At 45.8% G+C, this 12,677-nt stretch overlaps 3 non-coding genes and 1 pseudogene across 3 annotated transcripts; all 4 read left to right on the plus strand.

Moving 5' to 3' along the window:
• Positions 1-1,217: 1,217 nt before the first annotated feature.
• LOC130350854 (U2 spliceosomal RNA) lies at positions 1,218-1,408 on the plus strand. Its single transcript, XR_008887661.1, has one exon. It is a non-coding gene; the product is annotated as a U2 spliceosomal RNA (small nuclear RNA).
• A 2,077-nt stretch (positions 1,409-3,485) lies between these two features.
• On the plus strand, positions 3,486-3,676 carry LOC130350874 (U2 spliceosomal RNA). Its single transcript, XR_008887678.1, has one exon. It is a non-coding gene; the product is annotated as a U2 spliceosomal RNA (small nuclear RNA).
• Positions 3,677-5,766: 2,090 nt separating this feature from the next.
• LOC130350863 (U2 spliceosomal RNA) lies at positions 5,767-5,896 on the plus strand (annotated as a pseudogene).
• A 5,479-nt stretch (positions 5,897-11,375) lies between these two features.
• Positions 11,376-11,561, plus strand: LOC130350859 (U2 spliceosomal RNA). Its single transcript, XR_008887666.1, has one exon. It is a non-coding gene; the product is annotated as a U2 spliceosomal RNA (small nuclear RNA).
• The last annotated feature ends 1,116 nt before the right edge of the window (positions 11,562-12,677 follow it).

Raw genomic sequence — 12,677 nt, forward strand, 5'->3', positions numbered from 1 at the left:
TCGCAGAAATGTCACACATATTTGGCCTGCAACTTTCTGTGTGACAAATTCAGACAGGAAAAATCAGTATAAATCCTTAGAAAATTATCCCCCAGTGTCTCCATCTGCTGGCGGTATTGAATAAGCATTGCTGCACTGATGGGGTATGCATTAGACGAAAAAAAAAGAAGAAAAAGAAGAATAATACGCCCAGAAAAGAGGCGAAAAGGAGAAAAACGTAAAAAAACGTGAAAAAAAAGTAAGAGGAAGAGAAGGGAAAAAAAGGTGGAAATGGGTTTAAAAGTGATTTCGGCGGAGAAATATATATATATATATATATATATATATATATATATATATATATACGCGCACACACACACATATATATAAACGTATTCTCCGTTGAGATATTGCAGCCGCTGCTGTGTCCAGGCCCAGGAGCCTTAGCACTGTGCTGTGATGTCACTCAATACCACTGACATCACTAGGTGTAAACAACATCTCTCCTTTGCTGTGTATGTGACTATGGAGCTGTTTGGTGATGTCGTCTATTATGGCCTTCATAGAAGCAACAGGAGATTGTTGCATCCATCTAGAACCCTCAGAACTACAGTGCTATGATGTCACTCACTTCCACAGGCCTTGCAGAGTGTAAACAACAACAACCCAGCTTTGTTGTGTATGTAACCATAGGGATTTGTGATGTCACCTAGAACCTTCACAGCAGCGACAGCTTTATGAGGAGCATCAGCACTGCTCTGCCTGAGCAGAACCATCACCGCCATAGGTTGTCAAATAACCCGGGTTTAACCCACACAGGTAAGTCCAATGGGGTGCAGGCATGTCCTCTATGCTTACAGCTTCCCGTGGGTGTTGGTTTGATACCGTTTGGGGACAGCCAAGGAGGCATCTGCAGGCAACAAAGGTAGGTGTGTGCTTGTGTGTGTGTTTCCTATGCAGATCCTAAGCCCAGTGTCACATGCAAGTAGGAGGAGTAAGAAGGGTTCCTGGCAAATCCGGGTTATGGATTGCATTTAAAAAGGCCCCGTGGGAGTGCAATGGGCCCCTGTCTTGCTGCTTAGCAATAATGGTATGGGTTTAGGTTCTGCTGTGTGTACTGGTGGTTGACTGCCCCCCAGCCCAGAGTGTGCATGGAAAATTGTCTGGCAGCCTCCCTGACAGCAAGCAGTGATAGTGCCCATGAAGGGGACCTTGTTGGGCCCGCCCCTTTCACGGTTATCGCTTCTCGGCCTTTTGGCTAAGATCAAGTGTAGTATCTGTTCTTATCAGTTTAATATCTGATACGTCCCCTATCTGGGGACCATATATTAAATGGATTTTTGAGAACGGGGGCCGATTTCGAAGCTTGCTTCCGTCGCCCTATGCATTGACCCGATATGGCAGTATCTTCGGGTACAGTGCACCACCCCCTTACAGGGTTAAAAAGAAAGATTCCTACTTTCATTGCTACCTGCTTGCTGGCTAGCCAGCTAGCCAGCCCTGTGGGCCTTGCTGCTGCTGCTGCTGCTGCAGCCAAAAAACAAAAGGTGGTGCTGCTGCTGCTTCTGCTTCTGCTTGTGTCTGGCCGCTGTTGGAGCGTCCAGGCACAGGACTTCTGCTGCTGCTGACTAAATGGCCTCCTTAATTGGATCATTTGAGTAGCCAGCACACCTGTGCAGGTAGGGCATGACATGATAGGCAGCTGCCTTGATAGCGGGTGGGTGCTGAATGTTCCTAATTGACAAAATAAGATTAATGCTTATGAAGAAATATAAAATCTCATCCCTTCCCCAATATCGCACCACACCCCTACCCCTTAATTCCCTGGTTGAACTTGATGGACATATGTCTTTTTTCGACCGTACTAACTATGTAACTATGTAACATAACATGGGGGGGGGGGGTCTCCTGGCTGTTCACACAGGTGTGTCATTGCTGTACATTGACCATGCATTGCTTCTGTGGTATTGCAAAGGCAAAGACAAATGCTTCCAGCCATCCATTGCACTAATGGATTGGTCATCAGCTGGCTGTCTATGTCCCGCATCAATATAGACCAAAGTACAGAGGGTTAGGCTATGCTATTGTGCACCTACCTGATGCATCAGAAGGTGCGAGGCCCTTGCTAAATTCTGTGCACAGACTTTGAGATCTATGCTTTAGACTGTATCTAAACCTGCTCCAACATGGACTGACATTCTGGCCTACTTTCAGCCGATGCGACTTGTCTGTCGCTGAACAGTCGCTTTTTATGTATTCAGCACCTATGTATAATGTTGTAAAAATGCTCTAGAAGCTAAAGTCGCAGAAATGTCACACATATTTGGCCTGCAACTTTCTGTGCGACAAATTCAGACAGGAAAAATCAGTATAAATCCTTAGAAAATTATCCCCCAGTGTCTCCATCTGCTGGCGGTATTGAATAAGCATTGCTGCACTGATGGGGTATGCATTAGACGAAAAAAAAGAAGAAAAAGAAGAATAATACGCCCAGAAAAGAGGCGAAAAGGAGAAAAACGTAAAAAAACGTGAAAAAAAAGTAAGAGGAAGAGAAGGGAAAAAAAGGTGGAAATGGGTTTAAAAGTGATTTCGGCGGAGAAATATATATATATATATATATATATATATATATACGCGCACACACACACATATATATAAACGTATTCTCCGTTGAGATATTGCAGCCGCTGCTGTGTCCAGGCCCAGGAGCCTTAGCACTGTGCTGTGATGTCACTCAATACCACTGACATCACTAGGTGTAAACAACATCTCTCCTTTGCTGTGTATGTGACTATGGAGCTGTTTGGTGATGTCGTCTATTATGGCCTTCATAGAAGCAACAGGAGATTGTTGCATCCATCTAGAACCCTCAGAACTACAGTGCTATGATGTCACTCACTTCCACAGGCCTTGCAGAGTGTAAACAACAACAACCCAGCTTTGTTGTGTATGTAACCATAGGGATTTGTGATGTCACCTAGAACCTTCACAGCAGCGACAGCTTTATGAGGAGCATCAGCACTGCTCTGCCTGAGCAGAACCATCACCGCCATAGGTTGTCAAATAACCCGGGTTTAACCCACACAGGTAAGTCCAATGGGGTGCAGGCATGTCCTCTATGCTTACAGCTTCCCGTGGGTGTTGGTTTGATACCGTTTGGGGACAGCCAAGGAGGCATCTGCAGGCAACAAAGGTAGGTGTGTGCTTGTGTGTGTGTTTCCTATGCAGATCCTAAGCCCAGTGTCACATGCAAGTAGGAGGAGTAAGAAGGGTTCCTGGCAAATCCGGGTTATGGATTGCATTTAAAAAGGCCCCGTGGGAGTGCAATGGGCCCCTGTCTTGCTGCTTAGCAATAATGGTATGGGTTTAGGTTCTGCTGTGTGTACTGGTGGTTGACTGCCCCCCAGCCCAGAGTGTGCATGGAAAATTGTCTGGCAGCCTCCCTGACAGCAAGCAGTGATAGTGCCCATGAAGGGGACCTTGTTGGGCCCGCCCCTTTCACGGTTATCGCTTCTCGGCCTTTTGGCTAAGATCAAGTGTAGTATCTGTTCTTATCAGTTTAATATCTGATACGTCCCCTATCTGGGGACCATATATTAAATGGATTTTTGAGAACGGGGGCCGATTTCGAAGCTTGCTTCCGTCGCCCTATGCATTGACCCGATATGGCAGTATCTTCGGGTACAGTGCACCACCCCCTTACAGGGTTAAAAAGAAAGATTCCTACTTTCATTGCTACCTGCTTGCTGGCTAGCCAGCTAGCCAGCCCTGTGGGCCTTGCTGCTGCTGCTGCTGCAGCCAAAAAACAAAAGGTGGTGCTGCTGCTGCTTCTGCTTCTGCTTGTGTCTGGCCGCTGTTGGAGCGTCCAGGCACAGGACTTCTGCTGCTGCTGACTAAATGGCCTCCTTAATTGGATCATTTGAGTAGCCAGCACACCTGTGCAGGTAGGGCATGACATGATAGGCAGCTGCCTTGATAGCGGGTGGGTGCTGAATGTTCCTAATTGACAAAATAAGATTAATGCTTATGAAGAAATATAAAATCTCATCCCTTCCCCAATATCGCGCCACACCCCTACCCCTTAATTCCCTGGTTGAACTTGATGGACATATGTCTTTTTTCGACCGTACTAACTATGTAACTATGTAACATAACATGGGGGGGGGGGGGGTCTCCTGGCTGTTCACACAGGTGTGTCATTGCTGTACATTGACCATGCATTGCTTCTGTGGTATTGCAAAGGCAAAGACAAATGCTTCCAGCCATCCATTGCACTAATGGATTGGTCATCAGCTGGCTGTCTATGTCCCGCATCAATATAGACCAAAGTACAGAGGGTTAGGCTATGCTATTGTGCACCTACCTGATGCATCAGAAGGTGCGAGGCCCTTGCTAAATTCTGTGCACAGACTTTGAGATCTATGCTTTAGACTGTATCTAAACCTGCTCCAACATGGACTGACATTCTGGCCTACTTTCAGCCGATGCGACTTGTCTGTCGCTGAACAGTCGCTTTTTATGTATTCAGCACCTATGTATAATGTTGTAAAAATGCTCTAGAAGCTAAAGTCGCAGAAATGTCACACATATTTGGCCTGCAACTTTCTGTGCGACAAATTCAGACAGGAAAAATCAGTATAAATCCTTAGAAAATTATCCCCCAGTGTCTCCATCTGCTGGCGGTATTGAATAAGCATTGCTGCACTGATGGGGTATGCATTAGACGAAAAAAAAGAAGAAAAAGAAGAATAATACGCCCAGAAAAGAGGCGAAAAGGAGAAAAACGTAAAAAAACGTGAAAAAAAAGTAAGAGGAAGAGAAGGGAAAAAAAGGTGGAAATGGGTTTAAAAGTGATTTCGGCGGAGAAATATATATATATATATATATATATATATATATATATATATATATATACGCGCACACACACACATATATATAAACGTATTCTCCGTTGAGATATTGCAGCCGCTGCTGTGTCCAGGCCCAGGAGCCTTAGCACTGTGCTGTGATGTCACTCAATACCACTGACATCACTAGGTGTAAACAACATCTCTCCTTTGCTGTGTATGTGACTATGGAGCTGTTTGGTGATGTCGTCTATTATGGCCTTCATAGAAGCAACAGGAGATTGTTGCATCCATCTAGAACCCTCAGAACTACAGTGCTATGATGTCACTCACTTCCACAGGCCTTGCAGAGTGTAAACAACAACAACCCAGCTTTGTTGTGTATGTAACCATAGGGATTTGTGATGTCACCTAGAACCTTCACAGCAGCGACAGCTTTATGAGGAGCATCAGCACTGCTCTGCCTGAGCAGAACCATCACCGCCATAGGTTGTCAAATAACCCGGGTTTAACCCACACAGGTAAGTCCAATGGGGTGCAGGCATGTCCTCTATGCTTACAGCTTCCCGTGGGTGTTGGTTTGATACCGTTTGGGGACAGCCAAGGAGGCATCTGCAGGCAACAAAGGTAGGTGTGTGCTTGTGTGTGTGTTTCCTATGCAGATCCTAAGCCCAGTGTCACATGCAAGTAGGAGGAGTAAGAAGGGTTCCTGGCAAATCCGGGTTATGGATTGCATTTAAAAAGGCCCCGTGGGAGTGCAATGGGCCCCTGTCTTGCTGCTTAGCAATAATGGTATGGGTTTAGGTTCTGCTGTGTGTACTGGTGGTTGACTGCCCCCCAGCCCAGAGTGTGCATGGAAAATTGTCTGGCAGCCTCCCTGACAGCAAGCAGTGATAGTGCCCATGAAATGGACCTTGTTGGGCCCGCCCCTTTCACGGTTATCGCTTCTCGGCCTTTTGGCTAAGATCAAGTGTAGTATCTGCTCACTTGGTCTGGTCGGAAGGTGTCTGTGGTACCCCGCTTCTCGGCCTTGGGGGATTGTCTCTCCTTACGGAGGGACTTCACCCCCTTGCTGCTATTGGGGAGCGGGCTTAGTCCACGGACAACGGGTTGCGATCCCCCTGTCTCTGGGACCTTGTGTCTCAGAAGGCATTTTCGGTACGTTGAGCGTTACCTGTAGCTTCGGAAGCACCTAGGGTACCCCCGACCTCTGCCTTGGATAAGGGTTCCGCTTTTATAGCGGGATTCCGAGCCCCTGCTGCTATTGGGGAAGGGGCTTAGTCCCTGGGTGTGGAAGATGCCGTTCTCCTGGGCTTTCCCCTCTGGGGAAATGTCGATGCGAAATACCATCCGCATAGAGGTGTCGGAGAGCCATCGTCAGTTGAAGAACCTCCGCTTCATTGCGGAGGTGATTCTTCTTGACTACTTCCGCCTCAATAGGGAGGACATCCTGTGTCTAAATGACCAGGAAAGCCGTGGCCTGTATACCGTCACCTTCACGGCCACGGCGTGTTGCGATAACATCTATGCAACCTTGTCTGGTGCGGACCAGAGGGACGATCGACTCGACGGTCTTTCGTTCCAGTTCCTCTATGGTGAGGAACATATACCGTTGGTGGTGGCTATGCACAGCCCTCATGTGACCACGGAGGATATAGCCACTTTTCTTCGGCGATACTGCGAAGAGGTGCGATTCGCAAACAAAATCTTGAACTCCGTGCGGTTCTGGAACGGCAAGAGGAAGTTCTGGGTCAAGCTCCGTAAGGATCCCGGTGGTATTGGGGGTCTTTGCCATCCGCCCCCAAATTTTGCCATCGGGAGAGTTCGGGGCTTCCTGTTCTATCCTCAAATGCCTATGTATTGCCGAAATTGCTTGAGGTTTGGCCACACCCAGGAGACCTGCGGCGCGGAGCGTGTGATTCGCTGCAATAGGTGTGGCCAAGAAGGTCACATAGCCTCAAGATGTAGCCATACGATAAGGTGCAACCTCTGCGGAGAGGAAAATCACGATTTTAATTCCTGTCCCCATAAAGCAAAAACTACGATGGGTGGGTCAAGGCTGGGCCCACCCAAAGAGGGGACAGGACAAAAGACGTCCTTTTTTAAGATGCCCAAACCCCAGATGGCAGGTACTGATGGGTCCAGGCCCAAGACCTCTGGTGCTCCATCGGGGGGCCCACCGGTGGTAGTGCTAGGGGGAGGCCATGGGGATTCCACGAAGCCCGGGCGGGTAATCGAGTTTACTGCCCGGGAAATTGAAAGACGTCGATCGACTTCCTACCTGGCTCAAGAGCCCGCCGAAACTTCTGAAGGGGGCTCACCTGTGGCGGGTGGCAGCCGACGGGCCTCGGTGGGGGCAAAGGTGGACCCAAAATTGCAGCATAAGCCAGGTACTGGCTTGGCCCAGGGTCGCCCTGCTCCGGACGAAGAGGCCCCGGTGAAAGCCCGCCGGAAGGGGAGCCAGGTGGCCAGGTCTGAGCCCGGTCCTGTTACTCCGCCTATACAGGACAGGGCCAAGAAGACAAGTGGCGCCAAACCAGGGTTTGCTGCCCCGCCAGCAGTAGACCCGGTGGGTAAAACTGGCCATCGTCGATCGATGGGGAAGTTGGAGCAACAGTCCTCAGCAACGCTTGCTGGGGAACAAGCGATGAAAACTTCCCAAGGTAGCGGCAAAGGTTCCGGAAAAGAGGCCTCACAGGCCCCTGTGCAGCAGTTCCAGTCGTCAAATGATGAAAGAAGACGCAGATCCATCAGCCGGGGGCCAGAGATTACATCGAGTGAGAGCAACACAGAGGATATGGACAGCAGTGTGACATTTAAAAGACAAAGAGAAGAAGAAGAGGAAGACATTCAAAGGAAAGCGGCGTGCCGTAGTTCGGACGAGAGCGAGCTCAGGGTCGGGGCATCATCGATCTCAAGCTCCGACCCTCAGAACATCAAGGAGCTGATGACCCCGCAGGCGGGGGATGACGGTACGCAGCTTATTATTGACTTTGATTCTCCAAGCACTGACTCTCCATAAACTATGCCTATCCCTGTAAAAATTGCCTCACTCAATGTGAGGTCCTTAAAGAGCCCTGATCGCAGGGCTGCTTTATTTTCTTATCTAGAGACATGTGACTTTGACCTTTGCCTGCTACAAGAATGTGGAATCCCTAGTAAAATGGACTATAAAGACTTAAAAGAAGACTGGAAGCTGGGCCCATCCATATGGTCCGGTGCAAATGACTGTCGTTCTGTGGGTGTTGGGCTGCTCTGCCGAGGCCAGTCCTTTTCTATTCATACAGTAACTGAGATTGTGCCTGGCAGAGCTCTTTTAATTCATCTATATTTTAATGGACTTTTAATTCGTGTTTTAAATGTGTATGCCCCTCCTGATAAACAGGATCGGGCAGAACTATTTGAAATTTTACCACTGTTTTGTGTTGGGTCTTCTCCCCTGCTGGTGGGAGGTGATTTTAACTGCATACGTGATGGGGAACACCGGCAGGGTGGGGATATTAATCGTAAAGACCGCACTTCTTACCTGCTTAAAAATTTTATTGATGATTTTAATTTGAAAGATTGCTGGAAGGATCTCTTGCCGGAGGACCCGGGCGCCACATGGTCCAATGGAAGAGTGAGCTCCAGAATCGATTTTATTTTTTCCTCTAGAGCTTTTAAACCCCTGAAATGCACGCTCGAGCAGAATATCTTCTCTGATCATAAGCTCCTCTTGGTGGGCCTGGAGCTAGAGGGGGAGCAAAAAGCAAAAAGGGGCCTCTGGAGATTAAACACCACACTCCTAGAGGACCCTGAGATAAAAGAGGAGTTTGTGCGGACCTACCAGTGCTGGCAATCACAAAGAAAACCCCACGAGCCTATGCTGCACTGGTGGGAGGGCACCAAATCTAAAATCAGATTTTTTTTTATCAAAGCAGGTAAGAAGAAGGCAAAAATGGAAAAGCAGTGGTTTTATGTTCTTAACATGCGTTTAAATGTACTTTTTAAATTGAAAGAAGCTGGTATGGATGTAGAAAATGATATTTTAAACCTTAAAACTGAAATAAAACATGCCATAGAAAAGAAAGGGAAACAAATCATTTTTAACTCACATGTGCAGCACCTGGAGGAGGGCGAGAAATGTTCCCGTTTCTTTTTTAAAAAAGTGATGAATAGGAGGGATATCATCCAAAACCTTGAGGGTGAATCCACTCCAAAAGGCATGTTAGATGCAGTTTTTAACTTCTACCAGCTTCTTTTTAATAAGAAAGATCTTAATCCATCCTTTTTAGAACATGTTCTTAATTCCCTTGATTTTAAGCTAGATGTTTTAGACCAGGAGGTTTTATCCCGTGATCTTAACTTAGTTGAACTTTTATTTGTTTTTAAAAGTTTTTCTAGTGGGAAGGCCCCTGGGGAAGATGGTTTACCCATCGAATTTTATTTAGCTTTTTGGGATATTTTAAAGGATGATATGGTTTTATTGTATAAAGAAACTTTTATTGTTAATGAACTTCCCCCTTCCTGGAGGAGGGGGATTGTATCATTACTTTTTAAAAAAGGTGAAAAGGATATGCTAAAAAATTGGCGCCCCATTACACTTTTAAATGTCGATTATAAAGTTTTAGCCAAGTTATTAGCTGTCCGTTTTAAACCTTTTATTCATAAATTAATTCACCCAAATCAGGTTTGTGGGGTACCTGGAAGGTCTATAGCTGAATCCCTAAATATTTTAAGAGATGTTTTATGGTATTTTAAGGATAGAAATCAAACTGTAGCAATTTTATCCTTAGACTTTGAAAAAGCCTTTGATAGGGTCTCCCATGAATACCTGTTTTTAGTTCTTAAAAAGATGGCAGTGCCTGAAACGATTTTAAGCCGAATCATGCTTTTATACCGATCCTGTTTTAGTCAAGTCTCTGTTAATGGCTTTTTAACCAGCGGTGTTCCTCTTTTATCAGGTGTCAAACAGGGCTGCCCCCTGTCCCCACTCCTTTTTATTTGCGCAATCGAACCACTGATGGCCCTCCTCAGAAAAGACTGGGTAGTAAGAGGCGTACCGATACCTGGTGGAGGAGGGACCCATCTAAAGGTGTTGGGGTACATGGATGATGTCACCATACTGTGCCCGGACTCTCCATCGATGAGGGGGGCATTGAGGAACACCAGCTATTTCTGCGAGGTCTCTGGTTTTAAGCTAAACACAGATAAATGTGACTGTTTTTATATTGGCTCCTGGGATTCATCCATCACCCCAGGAGTCACAATGCAACAGGATCAAATTAAAGTTTTAGGTATTGTTTTTAACCAGGTCAATGATGGGAGCCCTAACTGGGATTCAGCTATAGCTAAGATGGAGAAGAAGATTTTAATGTGGAATCTTAGAAACCTTACCATGGAGGGGAAGATTTTAATAATAAAGATGGTTTTACTCCCTATTATGCTATACATTGCCATGGTATTTCCTCCATCTATTTTATACATTAAAAAAGTAACTAGAATTGTTTTTACCTTTTTATGGGGTTCAAAAATGGAGAAATTAAAGCGTGATTTTATGTACAAAAGTAAAGATAATGGCGGGAAAGATGTTCCTAACCTTTTTACTTTCTTTTACATAAAGTATTTCTGTTTCTGTTTTAAAATTATTAAATCCGATGGCATTTTTAGCTGCTTTTTAAGGTACGCTGCGGGCATGGTTTTTAAAAGATGGTTGCGCATCCCTCTGAACGCTCCGGTGCTTCTGTGTCCCCCAAAACATTATGTGGTGTTGGAAAAGACAGTCAGGCTCCTAGGTCTCCAAGATTTGGAGCCTGACATACTGGGGGACCAGAGAAAGGTATCAAAGGTCCTCAGGCGGAGTGAGGTTACCCTGGCAGTGTCCAATTTCACACAGGCAAGATCCAAAAAGGTATGGCGGAACGTGTACGGGAAGTTTCTGGCGAATGTACACAGGGATCTTGCCTGGGCAATCATCCACCAGTGCCTCCCTACTCGTGAGTTCCAGCACAGGCGAGGACTGGTGGCGAGAGCCAAGTGCCCGAGAGATGGCTGTGGAGTGGACGAAACGGTGCTGCACATATTTTGGAACTGCCCTTTTGCACGGGAGCTTTGGAGGAAGGTAGGCCCACTTTTGAAGTGGGCCTGCGGCCTAAAAGATTTTAATCACGAATGTGTCTTTTACGGTCTTTTTAACTGCCCCAATTTTAAACAGCAGATGATCTGCTGGATGATTATTAATTGTTTTAAAAATGCCATCTGGAAAGTTAGGAACATCTTACTTTTTAAACATGATTTTATTGATGTTAAAAACTGTATAAAGCTGGCCCTGAGTGAGATGTACATCTATTACCTAAGAGACAAGAAACAGTTGGGGGCCAGCGAGGCAGCATCCATGTGGTGTCTGCCTCTATGGAACGAAATAACAGTATAATCAGTTTTTATGATATTTGTATAATGTTTTATCCTGCCATTTTTATTTTTTCTCCTTTTATTACTGGTTTCATTATTTGTATTTTAAAACTTTTGTGAACCTTTTATTATTTTGCATTTTAAATTTTGTATGGTTTCTTATTTATTCAATAAAATTTTGTTGAAACCTTATCTGTTCTTATCAGTTTAATATCTGATACGTCCCCTATCTGGGGACCATATATTAAATGGATTTTTGAGAACGGGGGCCGATTTCGAAGCTTGCTTCCGTCGCCCTATGCATTGACCCGATATGGCAGTATCTTCGGGTACAGTGCACCACCCCCTTACAGGGTTAAAAAGAAAGATTCCTACTTTCATTGCTACCTGCTTGCTGGCTAGCCAGCTAGCCAGCCCTGTGGGCCTTGCTGCTGCTGCTGCTGCAGCCAAAAAACAAAAGGTGGTGCTGCTGCTGCTTCTGCTTCTGCTTGTGTCTGGCCGCTGTTGGAGCGTCCAGGCACAGGACTTCTGCTGCTGCTGACTAAATGGCCTCCTTAATTGGATCATTTGAGTAGCCAGCACACCTGTGCAGGTAGGGCATGACATGATAGGCAGCTGCCTTGATAGCGGGTGGGTGCTGAATGTTCCTAATTGACAAAATAAGATTAATGCTTATGAAGAAATATAAAATCTCATCCCTTCCCCAATATCGCGCCACACCCCTACCCCTTAATTCCCTGGTTGAACTTGATGGACATATGTCTTTTTTCGACCGTACTAACTATGTAACTATGTAACATAACATGGGGGGGGGGGTCTCCTGGCTGTTCACACAGGTGTGTCATTGCTGTACATTGACCATGCATTGCTTCTGTGGTATTGCAAAGGCAAAGACAAATGCTTCCAGCCATCCATTGCACTAATGGATTGGTCATCAGCTGGCTGTCTATGTCCCGCATCAATATAGACCAAAGTACAGAGGGTTAGGCTATGCTATTGTGCACCTACCTGATGCATCAGAAGGTGCGAGGCCCTTGCTAAATTCTGTGCACAGACTTTGAGATCTATGCTTTAGACTGTATCTAAACCTGCTCCAACATGGACTGACATTCTGGCCTACTTTCAGCCGATGCGACTTGTCTGTCGCTGAACAGTCGCTTTTTATGTATTCAGCACCTATGTATAATGTTGTAAAAATGCTCTAGAAGCTAAAGTCGCAGAAATGTCACACATATTTGGCCTGCAACTTTCTGTGCGACAAATTCAGACAGGAAAAATCAGTATAAATCCTTAGAAAATTATCCCCCAGTGTCTCCATCTGCTGGCGGTATTGAATAAGCATTGCTGCACTGATGGGGTATGCATTAGACGAAAAAAAAGAAGAAAAAGAAGAATAATACGCCCAGAAAAGAGGCGAAAAGGAGAAAAACGTAAAAAAACGTGAAAAAAAAGTAAGAGGAA

This window comes from Hyla sarda, unplaced genomic scaffold (assembly GCF_029499605.1).
Source record: "Hyla sarda isolate aHylSar1 unplaced genomic scaffold, aHylSar1.hap1 scaffold_953, whole genome shotgun sequence".
In the NCBI taxonomy this organism is placed as follows: domain Eukaryota; kingdom Metazoa; phylum Chordata; class Amphibia; order Anura; family Hylidae; genus Hyla; species Hyla sarda.